The sequence below is a fragment of the Alligator mississippiensis genome, chromosome 4 (genome assembly GCF_030867095.1).
Source record: "Alligator mississippiensis isolate rAllMis1 chromosome 4, rAllMis1, whole genome shotgun sequence".
NCBI lineage: Eukaryota > Metazoa > Chordata > Crocodylia > Alligatoridae > Alligator > Alligator mississippiensis.
In genome coordinates this window covers 26,647,609-26,662,793 of record NC_081827.1, presented here as the reverse complement: position 1 = coordinate 26,662,793, position 15,185 = coordinate 26,647,609, and the positions used below count along the sequence as shown (strand labels likewise).

Below are 15,185 nucleotides of genomic sequence, written 5' to 3'. Positions count from 1 at the left end.
ACAGCAGAGGTCTGTGGTGGATCTCAAGTTTCTAATCCTGCTTGGTCAATTATGTGGGTGTCAATAGAATGCTGCATAATGATGGGACCAATGTCCTTTAGTTTAAAAAAAAAAACTCTAGAAAATTACATATTTAAAAAACGACATTAAAACAACAGTTTTACAGCTGTGAAGTCAAACAGTTAGAAGGGTAGGAGATGCCAGAGTTAAGGTGACTTGTGCAACCTTAATTTGTCCCCTTTCCTCTCCCTGTGTGTGTGCATTATGATATTGCACCTAGTTATGTGGTCCCGTATCATTTTTTCCATTCAGTACACAGAGTGAATGTGCTTTGGGGATGAGTCTGTGTTGCACAGTAGGAGAAGACGTTATCTGCAGGACTCATTTCTTTGTTACAAAATTTGGAAGGCATGTAATGAATGTCAGGATTGCTAAGAGAGGGAAAAGAGGGTCTTGTGGCTTACACCAGGGGTTGACAACTGTGGACTGTGTGGTAGACTCGGGGCTTCAATGGCATTTGGCAGTGGTGGTTTTGCATGTGCTGTGCTGCGCTGCAGCCAGGTGCTTTGCTCATGTCGCACTGCAGCTGGGCGGCAGAGAGAAGTGGCAGTCGAGAGAAGTGCCAGCCCACCTTCCACCTGAGCTGGGTCATTCTGGCCCACTGCCAGAAAACATTGCCCACTCCTGGCTTTAGACCTTAATGCCGTCCTGAAAAACTGTATTCTGCTTCTGCTGAAGAGTCTCTATGTGATGTTAGCAAGTTACTTAAACCACATTGCACAACTGGCCAGTGCTTGTTATGTATCTTATTTTCTGAGTGTCTGACTTGAGACTGTGGGGTTTTATTTGCAGAAGTGCTTGGCACTTGTAGTTGAACTGAAATTAATGGGAGCTGTGATTTGAAAATAAAATGTTTAGTACTGTGATAAAGCTGGTCCTAGACATCTCAGATTAGGCAAACAAAGTTATTAGATATGTTTTACCATAATCCTACTGAGCCTCAGTCCCACAGCTGCAAAATGGAGTAATACCATCCGCTCACCTCACAGAGGTATGGTGAAGGCAACGTAATGTCTGCAGAGCACTCCAGTTCTAAAGTGGAGAGTGTCCTAGAAAAGCTCTCAAAGAAATTAATAGTTCTTGAATATTGTGCAAGAAATACTGTCTATTGAACAATTAAGAGAAAACAAAATATTGCATAGCTTTTCATTAAGGCCCAGATTCATAAAGGCACCTAATCCACTACACAGCATTATCACTGCATTATACCAGCTAAACTTTAGGCATGTGTGTTCATAAATGCTGTCCAAAAAATGAGTTATGCATCCTGGGTCTCTATGCCATCATAGTCATTGCACTGGTGGGGGGGAGGCATCCCTGGTAATTTGAATCTCAGACAAGGCTTCAAAAGAGGTGTAGTTTTCTCTTAAGAGGTATCCATTTGTCTGGAGACATTCCAGCGCTCTTTGGTCAGGATCCACACCGCATAGGCCATTCAGTAGAAGTGCAGAAAGAAGTGCATGTAAGGACTCCTAGCTTTTTTCTGGATTAGTGTGTTTCAGTTACTGCCTGCAGCCCTGAGTTCAGGGTTTCCGTTAATGTGGGTTTCAAAATTCAAAACCTCCGACTAGTCTTAATTACTTAAAGGCCTAGCTGTATTGAAGCACAACCACAAGAGAAAAAGACACCCTCCCCACCAACTTGTAAACCCAATGTTATTTTAGTATCTCAAACAGTAGTTAATATAAAATGCAAAAAAAAAATAATTCCCCAGGGTCAAAACCCAGGGTTCCCTCCTTACTGATTTACACTGACAGGCTGCCTCTTGCTTGTCCTGCCTATGAGAGCAGCCGTGCCTTTGGCCACCAGGTGAGCCAGACAGCCAAGTGAAGGGATGGAGACTGCACTCAGCTTAGTTTAGCCCAGCCCATAGCCTGGTGGTGAGGGAAATTTCCTGGGAAGTGATAGATGTGGGTTCAACACCTCTACATCTGAAGTGGGTCTAGACCCCAGGTCTCCCAATTCTTGAGTAAGTGTCCCTGTACCTTGGCTTGTGAACAAAAATTGGGTGGGTCCTCTCCCATGTTAGATTGTACCTAATAAAGCAGGCCCCTCAGGAAACATAGGTACACAGTGACTGCTTGGGAATCCCAAACAGACTTATGCAGGATTCAGGCAGTAATGCACTTGTCATTCAAAACAGCTGACATAACATACCAGGTATGCACAAAAGCTATATTTTCTAACATCTGTACCTGTTTCCACCTAAGCAGTAGGCCACATGGAACTACACTGAAATGCTGAGGACTTTTGATATGCAGTAACATTGATGTGACTAGCGCACACACAAAAAAACTTGGTCCATGCATCAAAACTTTTACCATATGCAATTGGGAGTGAAAAGAAAAGAAACCTTTGTCTCTTCCACAGCTCCCCCCACAAAATCTTCCTTCTGAGGTCTGCAGTACTTCAGGAACTGCTGTCTACCATGACTTTCCCTTGGTATTCCAAGCACACTCTCCAGTTCTGGTGTATTTTGGAGTCCATTCATAGTACCTGGCAAAGTCCATTCATAGCATCTGATGAAGTAGGTTGTTGCCTATGAACACTCATGCCTATCAAAACCAGTTAATTTCTAAAGTTCCACCCCCGCCCCCAGCCTACCTTCTGCCTGACTTCAGATTAACATGGCTAGCTTACCTGCGTGGACAAAAGAAATTGGATGGATCAGAAAGCAACGAGCACTTTTCCAGAGAGAGATGTGATTGCACCTAAATCAGAGGTATATTAGAGCTGATGGAGTGTTCAAACATAACATGAAGCACCTTGCAGAGAAGTGCTTCAGAGTTGTTCCTGTTTTTCTAGGGTCAGTTTTGAAGTGGAAATGCCACACATTGGGTATATACATCTATACCTTCTCATTTTGGAGTGCTTTAAAAGCATTTGGAGCACCAAAGTCTATCCATGCTTTGAGGAGATTTCTTAAAGAAAATAAATGGACAGCAATAGATTAAATGTGTCCTTGCAGAAGATGTTCTTGATCATTTTTTGAAGATTTCTGCCTCACATAGAAACCATTTTACTAGTTCACATCTTCTGAAAAGCTTGGATTTAAGTAAAGGAAAATGTCGTCCTCAAATCCATGGTTAGATCACAGCTTATAAATTGATCATTTTGTCCTAGTTGGTTATTAGTGGCTGATGTTGTATATGTGGGTGCATGTATGTGTTCATACACGTGCACACACATGAATACATACATATATATCTCTGTGTATAAAGATTTTATGGTTTACTTTAGATTTTATTAGGTTAATTAGTAACATTTGTTCTATACTTCTAGTATTTTCATTTTTATTGTTTTAATTATTTATTGAGATCAGTTTATTTTCTGCCTTGTTCAATGTATATTTGTAACACAGCTTAGTTTTCTAAACCCAGTGAGTTCTATTTTTTCTATCAGTATGTCTAATAAGCACAACTTACTTTAATGTAAAGGGGGATGGTGCTTTATCTCATGTCAGTATGCATACACTTACCTGATGTCAAGTGGAAACTGAACTGCAGTAAGTTCTCCTTCTTTCAGTGATGGTTAAGCTGCTGTGACTCAGTTTCTATTGCCTTGGGGTTCACCAAGAGTGTTCACACAGGCATGTACTTTGGAGTGGCAGCCCTATTCTCTTTAGCCCACCAGTAAATTGTTCATGTGCCCACCATATCACTAGCAGCATTAAACCTTTGGGCTAGGGACAGAAATTGCACATAAACTGGTATAAGTGATTGGAAACCGGTTCACATCAGTAACACAACAGAACTTCAGGGCACATAAACCATTTCCAAAATGGCTGAAACTGATTTAAAATAAACCTGGCTAGATGTAGTACCAGACTTAACTGATTTAGGTTAAATTGGTTTATTGAACGTCTGTCCCAGATCCCCTCCAGATTCCAGTTAACTCACAGTCCCCCAGCATCCCAGGATGTTTTGCGCCTCCCCCCACCCCCATTCAGAGTGGCAAGCTAGCCTTGGCCCAAGCTGTCTGCTCTCACTGAGCAAGGAAGTGTGCTCTAGCACACTGTCTTTTGGCCTGAGTCACAAATGCATGTGGCTGCATTTCCAGAATCAAAAGTGAATGTCTGTTCACTTGCTTATCTGTTCAATCTATGCAGTTTAGACTAAACTATGAAGATTGAATTGATTCAGCCTCAGACTTTTTGGCTAGGTACAGATGGTCAAAAAGCCCAAGGCTGAATCAATTCAGTCTTTGTAGGTTAGTCTAAACTGCACAGATTAAATTGAAACAGAAATGAACAGACATTTACCTTTGATTCAGAAAATGCAGCCACATGCCTGAAGTGGCTCAGGCCAGAAGCTAGAGCTTGGCTTTCTGGCTGTGTTCCATTCCTCTTCCTGCAGCCCCTGAGGTCTCTGGGATTTGCAATCCAGAATCACAGCAGCAGGACTCTGCAGGATTGCTCATCACTTCCTCTTCCTACTTCCAGGTGCCTCTAGGATTTGTAGTCCACAGTTGCAGCCAGCAGTAAGTTTGAGCAGGGGAAGGGGTGTTTAACCCCCCTCCCTGGCCCCAGAACCCAGCCGGGGTTTGCCAGGGGAAGGGGGGGGCAGTTCCTCCCCTGTAGACTAGGCTGCATCCCCAGCCAGGCTTGCCCCCCTCACCTCCTTGTTATCCAGCCTTCACTGATCCAGCTAGGGAGCAGAGGGTAGGACCAGCCCTGTTCTCTGAAGCAGACAGCCCAGCCCAGCCCAGGGCTGGAAAGCATGTTGGGATGTTAGGGGACTGTGATTTAAGTTGAACTAAGAAGGGGTCTAGGACAGAAGTTTCATAAACCGGTTTGACCCAAATCAGGTAAGTCTGATACTACATCCAACCAGGTTTATCTTAAACCAGTTTCAGACATTTTGAAATTGGTTTATGTGCACTGAGCTTCTGTTCTGTTACAGGTTTAAACAAGTTTCTGATCACTTAAACCCGTTTATGTGTAACTTCTGTCCCTGGCCTTTGACCATTTGTACTTTGTCTTGGTCTTCTGAAAACTGAGTTCTGTTCAAAACGAGATATTAGCATGCCCAAAATACTGTGTGTAAATTTTTCAGTATTCCTGATACAACTGATACTGTTGTGTTTGTTTTTCCATTTAAGAATCCTGTAATGAATCACTTAATTGTCTTAATAGCTTAATGCCATTCTGCTTAACTACTGATATTAATGTAGTACTTATCATAGTAAAATTAAAAGATACTTAATTGATCTTTGTTCTGAAATATACTTGGTTAAGACAGACAACCTAAAAGGACTGTACTGTTTTAAAATAAATTTGCTGTATTCATCTAGATAGAATAATTAACTATATTTAACATGACATTTAATGAGAACGTGATTTAAAAGATGAGGGGCAAGTCTCCTCTGCTCCATATCCAGTAATGCTAACTTTGTTCAGCATATATACACATGCTTTCACTTCATATACAATTTACCATAAATTTATGGTGTTTGTTTATCCCTATCTGACCTGGGATGTCTTTCTTCTGTTAAATTAATCTGAAACAATGCAAAAGCAGCTTTTGCTGGCTAAATATCTTATTTTTAGAATTGACATCGGGGTTGGGGAGGTTTGGAAGTACACCTAAGTATATGCTGCAATCTGTAGTGTAGAACATTGAGGGCATGTTGTATGTTACACTTAGAATGTGTTAACTGCTTAAAAAGCAAGCATCCACATGTTCAAGCAGTGAAACATGCTAAGTGCGATTGTATCATAGCAAAGCTACAACTTTTCACAAGAGGAGTATCTCTAAATCATATTAAGTAACACACGTTTAGCTATTGTCTGACTGCTCCACAGAGTTAATGAGTTCAAGATTCTGGTGCAGAGCTGGGGACTGGGACCAACAATAAACTGACAGCCCCAGCCCCAGGACTACATTGGAGCTAATTTAAGGTATGGGTCCAGCAGCAGGAGTAGCATCCTCTCCTGAGCTCCTCTTCCCATGCTTCACTCCACCTGCGGCTGAGATGTAGCTTGCCCCAGCATGCCAGGGGCAGGCACTCCTGGGCTGGGTGGTGCTGGGCACGTGGCAGGGACAACATGGTCTCTGGGCATTGGAGTTGCATATCCTCATGGGGAGACGTACAAGCTGTGGTGCCTGGTACCAGAGCCAGTGTTGGGAGCGGGGGGAGGAGAAGCAGAGCCAGGTCCAGCCCTGCCAAGAGCAGGCTGGGATCATAGTAAGCAAGTACCCTGTGGCTGCTCAGAACACAATCTAACTCTTAATATACTACTTTAGTGCTTAGTACAATTCATATTAAACATGCACTGTCTTGTAACAAGTCCCTGAGTCAGAGTTGCATTAATCAGTAGGTCAACACTTGGGGTCAACATTCAGCAGACAATAATGAAAAGATCTAGCCCCACTTATATGTTTTAGTTTGGGTTTTGACCACAGTGGGATCATTTCAATAGTTTTCAGCACATTCTTGCATGTACATGAAAGCTTACATATATTAGCCAAATTCAACACGAGTACCTAGGCATAGTACTAGAACTGGGTCTTAGTGTTTCCCTCTGTTAACAAAGACGAAGATGGAGAAGGGCAGAGGCAGTGTTTTTCAGTCTTGGTATGGCAACATAAAAATAATCCATCAGTGTTTAATTTAAATTTTTGTCACTACCTACTACCAAATGCATTCACCAGAAATGTTGAAATGAGACTTAAATCTTTTGAGACTTTTTAGAAGGGCAGGAAAGGCATATTTAGAGTCTGACATGCAGATGTAGAAAACAGTATGGTGCACAAGAACATACTGTGAGATATAGTGTTTCACTGTCCATTAACTTTAGACCTTGTATGTAGTCATTACACTTTGATGCAGGAAGTGACTGCAATAAAACTTGGGCTTGTATAGAAAGGCTACACTCGAATGAAAATAATCTTGTAGGATTCTAAAAGCTATGCTTGTAAGGAACTGAATTAGATGGAACTGCTTGAAGTTTAGGTTCATGTACCTGTCACAAATCACTTTTAATTTGATATACTTTCTTCTGCTACTTTCAACTTTTGGGATATTCTATTTTGTAAGTGCTTTTAGATGGATATAGAACAGGGATGGGCAAAGTCCAGCCGGGCTAGACTGGGCCCACAATGGACTCCGTTTCCCAGCAGCCCCTGCCTGGATTGCTGCAGCCAGTTTCCATGGAGACCCCAGCAGTGGCAAGGCCATGACAGTGCAGGATCAGGATTTCCATGGAGACTGGCCCCAGCAGTGCTGTCAGGGCGTGCGGCTGAGCAGGGAACCGTTCTGGGACCAGGATTTTGTTGTGGTGACAGCATGGTCCGGAGCTGTGACTAATCTCCATGGAAACCCTGGCCCCATGCTGTCACTGCCCTGCTGCTGCTGTGGTCTCCAAGGAAACTGGCCGCAGCAACTCAGGCAGGGGCTGCTAGGAAGTGGGGTCCAGCTGCCAGCCAGATTCACCATTTTGCTCACCCCTGATACAGAACCACCATAATGACAAACTGAGCCTTGAAAATGTATGGCAGTCTAATGTGGGTCTGTTATTAATGGACTTTGTTGACTCAAAGAAAAGAGCAGTATATGCTAGTCACATATTCAGATAACGTAAACTTGGGAGGAATTGTGAATATGTCAGCAGATAGCATATTTAGAATGATTTAAAACTTGTAGAAGTAGATAGTCGAGGTTTAAAATTACCTGGGTTGCGTTGTATGGATTATACTCTTTTCCTAGACTGTTACTAGGCCATGCTGGGGGAAAAAAATTGTGGGGCTGAGCTTTTCTGACCAACAGTAATATAACCGCGTTGACATATACATTTGTCATAATTCCATTTCAGAGTTAATATGCTGTTAGTCTAAGTGGAAACCATTCATACATATTTTAGGCTGGATGCAGACTTGGAATATTAAGTTCATCCTACATTTTTAATTTGCAGTCAGAATACAAACAAATTAATTTTAAAATGAAAAACATGAGGACTTGGTTACACCTCTAGTATAAGTTCAGTATCTTGATTCTAGTGTAAAATAATGGAGTGAGGCATTTTAGAAAAGAAATTCATCATCTTGTTTTCTTTCAGCCTCTTTAAAAGTTCTTTTGAGTGTCCACCTGTTCCCTTAGTGCTGTATCCTGTCCCAAAGTAGAGGAGGGCCTCTCAAACCCAGAAATTCAAACTGTTCCATGGTATGTGTACAGACAGGAGGCATTTGAAGTGGGGAGAATTGTGTATTATCTGCCCTACTTGTCCACACTCACTAAATGCATTGAAATTCAGCTCTGCCAGGTCTAGGAGAAAAGCAGTGGATTCTCATATTGCCTCAGGTGAATTGAGAGACTGAGGGGAATACAACTATAGCCTTAGAGCAGGGCTAAATTAGTTGCACTGCTACTCCTCTGGGGGTTCTTTGAACAACTGTGCAGGGCTTGGGTTTTTTTTTTAATTGGCTGCCAAAAAACGGAGAGTTTGGTTTGGCTCAAACCAGACTGAATAGTTTTTCAGATTTTATCATCAAAACCAAAAAAGGAAAAAAATCATTTTCTTTGCAGGAGGTTTTCTTTGATTCTAAGCTGTTCTTCACTCTGTGGAAGAAAAAGGAAATGCAGGCCTAGAATCTCAAAACTGCTGATGGCGACACCTTCTACTTACTAGTTCAGTGATTAGAGCACTGACCAAAGGTATGGGTCACCTTAAGCAGGAGATAAAGTATCATATTTTCTCACATGCCTCCAAATAAAACATGCACCTTGTTTTTGGAAGGCAGAATGCTGGAAAACTCTGTGACAGAAATATGGAGTGCCCAGGAAGTGTGACATCCCAGGCGACAGTTCCTTCCTTATTCCCTCACCACCTCTCATTGGAGCTATTCCACTTCATATGAAGTGCCTATAGAGACAATGAGCGAGAGAGAGAAATAACTATACAGTCTGGTGGGGCAGGGTTATGTTGTCACTTTCTGTGTGTGTGTGTGTGTGTGTGTGTGTGTGTGTGTGAGAGAGAGAGAGAGAGAGAGAGATTAAACAGCAAGGTCCAAAGGGATCCCAACTCTCAGATGAATAGCTTGCTGCTAGGCAATAATATCGGGTTAGGTGATAACTCAATTACTGTACATGTATCCTTGTTCACATCTCATCACTTCTGAAATAACATTCAGTGAATCTTAGCTGTCTAGCCTTGTGTGTTACATTGCACTTATTGAAGCATGCTAACAAAACATTATAGGGATTCGTCAAAAAGTGACTTTGGCTTTTAGGGTTATGCAGACCTTCGGTTGCCAATTCAATTCGGTGAAGATTTGGCAGCCAGATCTCCGAATCTGAATCAAATTGGAACCCTCTGAATCGATTCGGAGACATTGGATGATTCAGACATAGACACAGCTTTAGATGTTTTTTTCTTCATAGCTCAAGGTACCGGGTGGCTCATGAACACTGCAATGGTGGGGCAGATGGAGCGTCCCATGGGAGCACAGGTGGGTACCCGGTGTGCTCGGCAGCAGACCTGGAAGTGGACCAGAACTATTTCTGGTCCACTTCTGGGTCCGCCACCAAGCACACGGGGGCATGCCACGCCACGCCCCTCCCCCAAACCCCCCCCCCACCCTTATGCTCCTGTGGGACACTCCATCTGCCCCACCATCGCAGCATTCACGAGCTGCTCCTGGTACCTCAAGGTATGTAGAAAAAACATTTAAAGCTGTGTCTATGGCTGAATCGCTGATTCTCTGAATCAGCATCAAATCTTCAGAAATCCGATTTGTCTGAAATCGAATCGGGACATTGATCCAGATCAACAAATTGAATCACTGTCCCTGATTCAGGCTGAATCTAAATTGAATACAGCCCATTTCACACACCCCTATTGGCTCACAATAAAGAACAGAAACTTTTCTCTCAACATAAAACTTTTTTGTCTTCCCCAGGTCCATAAGGGATATGTAGCAAAACACTGCAAACATATGTGCACACTCCTAAGAACCCTAAAGCCACAACTCAGATTCTCCAGTTTGCAGTCCTGCACAGTTTTTTTATCCAGCACCTGCATCTTAACTGCTCCAGCATTCAGAAGCTTTTAGCATTTTTGGGGCACCCTTAAATTCAAGAAAACTGTTTTTACCTAGTCTTTTTTTCCCTGTTTGGCCCCAGACTCTCCTCTTCTTTGCAAGCCTCACTTGGCCTTTCAGAAGTGAATCAAAGCGCTTGACCCTGTTCTTGTTTGTCAGGCCATACTCTTAAACCTACAGCCTTTGCATGATAGCACTGCTGTTCATCTCAGCCTGCCACCCTATGTCTAGCCTCCTAGACTGGTTAAAACTGGTGTGAAGCCTCCAGTATTACCTAACCCTCTGTCTACTCCCTGTCACCAGAGTGGCCAGCTGGGGTCAGTTGATCCACTTGCTGCATATAAACCTCTAACCCAAAACAGAAAATGTTTGGCCAACAGGGCAACTTGACCCAAAACTGCTTCGCTCTCTGATCTCCTTGGCTCTTGAATTGACCTGTCCCTAGATTTTACTCTGTTTGATCTCCTGGCTTCTTGACTCAGCTTTTCCCCTGGACTTCACTCTTGGATAGACTTCTTGGCTTCTTGACCTGGTTTGATCTTGGATTTCATTCATCCATCCGAGCTCATGTTGGTGAGCGGCCCTAGACTTGTCTGCCCACATTCCAGTGTGACACTGCTAAGACAATCCAGCTGAGTTTTTGGAAGGTAAACTTCAACAAAATGCAGCATAAGACAAAAGAAAAGAAAAAGCAAATCCAGATGATCTTCCATACTTTATCATGTTCACAAACTCAGTTATATCACGTGCAATTTAAACTGCAGAAGTGAATTCACTAAGCACCATGTCATACAAAGACATTAATAATTCTACTGTAGTGGCAGAAACAAGTCATGGGTACATATACAAAGACCCTGACTGTTGGATTATGAATCTTAATCCTCAAACCTGTTAATTTAAAATGAAGGTTGCACAAGTGCAGATTCTACCACTCCAATTTCTCAGTGTAGGAAATTGCATTAAATTAATCTGCTTCCCCATGTCACAGAACACAAGGCCTTTCCTCAACCCACTTGGACACCCAACCTTTTCTTTCCCATCTTCTCCTACTGCTCTCTCATTGTGTGGGGAGGTGCTTGAGAGAGCACTGGTCTCCCTGATGCTGGTATTTCCAGGGACCTTCCAAGTACCAGTACCTCAGCACACAGATCAGAAGAGGCCTAATGTAGGTCTCAGGTTGCATGCAGCTCCCAAGCTGTTTATTTATTGAAGAACAAATTATTGTTTTGAGCTGGGGCACCATGTGCAAATCATTGACTCTGGAACGCACATCTTGAAAGTTTTATCTCATCCTTCTTGGTCAAGATTTTGAGTTGAGACTAGAAAGGTTAGGAAGCTTGGCCACCCCTGATATAGAGGCTTAGCTCCAAATCTGCCCGTGTCCTCCCACATCACATGTCTTTGTCCTGTTCAGCTCTTTTTGTCCCCTTTCCCTGTTCACCCAAGTTTCTGGTGTTCTGCCTGCTATCTCTCTACAGTTTCTTGAGAAATGGAATGGCAGACCATGGAAAAATGGAAATAGTTGATAGAACATGATAGCTGTCAGCTGTTCTTGGCAGGCATCAATTCTGCTATTACAAATAAGAAGGGGGGTGACTTTTAATTGCTAAATTTAAAACATGGCCAGTGTCTCATAAAGCATGGATATACCATGTTCAAAGTTTGGGGGTTTTGTTTATCTGGAGGAACCACTCAAAAATGAGATGTCCAGAGCAGAATTTCAGAAAGGGGAAGAAGCATTTTTTTAAGTTATCTAAGCAGAAGTTAGAAAATACATTACTAAAGGTATTACGTGGGAAAATTATAGTCTCTATCAGCACTGTCACCATAGATTGAGTTTCAAGACGGGCAAATTTAAAATAGTTTAAATAAGAAGGACTAATTAAATGAGCCAGTACATATGTGACTATAGTACCTAGGCAATGCGCTGAGTTGGAACAGAAATTAAACCGTATATTAAATGGAGCTAAAATGTGACAACCCCATTAAAAAAAAAAAGGCAAATGGTATACAGCTGAACCCATATGAAATGATAGATTCATAGATGTTTGGGTTGGAAGGGACTATAGCAGATAATCGAGTCCAACCCCCTACCCTGGGCAGGAAAGAGCGCTGGGGTCAGATGACCCCAGCCAGGTACATGTCTAGCCTCCTGTTAAAGACCCCCAAGGTAGGGGAGAGCACCACCTCCCTTGGAAGCCCATTCCAGATTTTGGCAACCCTTGTCATAAAGAAGTTCTTCCTGATGTCCAACCTAAATCTGCTGTCCATCAGTTTGTGGCCATTGTTCCTAGTTACTCCAAGGGGTGTCCTGGTAAACAGCATCTCCTATTCTTTGCTTCCTCCCCCCCCCCCCCCCCCCCCCCCGATAAATCTGTAGGCAACCACAATATCACCTCTCAGCCTTCTCTTGTGGAGGCTGAAAAGATCCAGGGTCCTCAATCTCTCCTCGTCAAGCTTTGCCTGCAGGCCCCTAACCATACAAGCTGCCCTCCTTTGAACCCTCTCGAGGTTGTCCATATCCCTCTTGAAGTGTGGCACCCAAAACTGAACGCAGTACTCCAACTGCGGCCTGACCAATGTTTCATAAAGGGGAAGTATCACCTGCTAATGCATGATAAAATGCAGTTAGCTTTACTGATCACTTTGTCATATTGACGACTTATGTTCATATTGGAGTCAACAGTGACTCCAAGATCCCTTTCCACGGCTGTGCTGCTGAGAAGGTCTTCCTCAAGCCTGTAAGCGTGCTGGCGGTTCCCTCTTCCTAGGTGCAGCGCCTTGCATTTGTCCTTATTGAACTGCATCCTATTCTGTTCCGCCCACTTTTCCAACCTGTCCAGATCCACCTGGATTCATTCCCTACCCTCTGGTGTGTTAACTTTACCCCATAATTTGATATACTCTGCAAGTTTGGACAGAGTGCTTTCAACGCCTTCATACAAGTCACTGATGAAGACATTGAATAGCACCAATCCAAGGACCACGCCTTGTGGGACTCCACTGCCCACCGCTTTCCAGGTCGATACCAACTCATCCACCACCACTAAGCCAATTTGCCACCCACCTGACCATGTAATCATCTACATCACAACTGCTGTGAGACTAGAATGAGATACCATATTGAAGGCTTTCTTAAAATCCAAGTTGATGACATCCACCTCCATTCCTGGATCTAAGTATTTTGTGACTTGGTCATAAAAAGAAACAAGGTTAGTCAGGTACGATCTACCTGCTATGAATCTGTGCTGGTTGCCCTTTAACATTGTTTTCCCTGCTGGACTCCCACAGATGTGATGCTTAGTCATTTTTTTTATCTTGCTTAATACAAGTTCTTGCATGAACTAAAGCATTTATTATTAATTTAGTGTAAAAGTACTCATTTCACTTCACTACAAATCACGGGTTTCTGACTCTACACAGTAGATAATGTCAATCTGTTGCACAAAATGGAAACAGGTTTTCAATTTTAAAAAGTGAAACTTCTAGCTTAATTTAATTTCCTTTTAGTAGAATGATTCCATGTGTAAAACAGCTGTTCTACAAGAAAGAGTGGTAAAAGATTGGAGTGAGTTTTAGATCTGGGTACTAAAGAATTTGGAAAACTGTCCAGTGTAACATTTTCTTTCAGAGCTTGAGGAAAGTCTGAAAATTTATTAAATAAATCTTGATTAATGGGTAAGATATACAAATAAATGCCAATGTTAAGCAATTCTGAGTATGTAGAGTTAAGACAAACACAAGTAGATCAGATAGGTAGCTATTTCTCCCCACTTGTTTATGATCTATCAAGACTAGCATCTACAGTTCCTCATAATTTTACATCTTGACTTCTATAACCTTGTCGCCTTTGGCCTTGACAAATGCAGACTTGCTCCACTAAAGCTGTTGCAGAACACCATTGCTGGGACAGTCATCTTGCCTATTACTCTGTGACATTCTTTTTGCATCCATCCACTGACTTCCAATTTTCCACCTTGTGATACACACGTCTTCACTTCCAAAGCCCTTTCCGGCCTAGCTCATCCCTGCCTACCAACTCTAATGCATTTAGCCTGTCTGCTTATCAAAGACTTACTCTTCATCCATTTTTTACCTAAGGCATTTTTATCCTAGGCCAAAGGTTTCGAACTCATCACTGGGGATCCCCCCTTAGCTCACCAGGATGTATGTCCAGGCCCCTCACTCCCAAGCCACAGCCCCCCACCCCCACTGGTGCCTCTCACTCCCCATCCACAGCCCCAACCCCCCAGCCGACAAGGCTATGGGCTAGGGACCTGGGTCCTCAGCTTCCTGCCCCCACAGCAGCTGCTGCAGCAGAGTGCGGAGCCCAGCACCCTGTCCCCAATGGGTGGAGTGGAGCCCAGGGGGCAGGGAGCAGGGGTTGGCTGCAGGCTGCGGGCTCCCTATCTTGCTGCCTTTCCCTCAGAACCTCCACAAGCTGGCATGGCGTGGCAGGGCAGAGCAGGGCCAGGTGGGGAGGCTCGTTGCTGCTGCTAGAAGCCCCTGCCACCATGGTGAGGGACCTCCTACCCACCTGGGGAACTTGGATTAGTTTGTTCACAAAGTGGAAAGGGCCCTCTGGAGTTCTGGCTTGTGTCTGTTGCTTGCAAGTTTAATAGCCTAAGGCAGGTGGGGTAGGCAATGTTTTTTGGCTGGAGCGCTAAAAAAAACAGTATCTACCTTGGAAGGTGCCGGAGTGCCGGCATGCCAAAAAAACAAAAGTGGGGTTGGGGAAGGAGGTAGGGGGGGTGGTACATGGCACAATGCACTGCATATTAGTATATTTAATAATCATAAATGTTGCCTTTGTTGTGTACTTTTTTTTGTTAAGTATGTTGCTGTGAGGGAGAGGAAAAAAAGAGAAATAAGGGAGAGAGAGAAAGAGGGAAAGAGAAAGAAAAAAGAGAAGAGCAGAGGGAGAACCAGGCACATACACATGCACACACAGCCACATGCGCACACACATCCAGAACCAGACACGTGCACACACAGAACCAGAGGCATGGGTGCACAGAGCCGGGCTGCTGGGCCACCAGACAGAGTCCAACCCAACAATGCGCTGGGCCTGCTGGAGCCCCTGTGCTT

At 43.4% G+C, this 15,185-nt stretch overlaps 1 protein-coding gene across 3 annotated transcripts in view; it reads left to right on the top strand.

Annotated features, from left to right (window-relative positions):
• ATXN7L1 (ataxin 7 like 1) overlaps positions 1–15,185 on the top strand; it is a 195,245-nt gene that overhangs the window by 83,752 nt on the left and 96,308 nt on the right. The window lies entirely within an intron of this gene.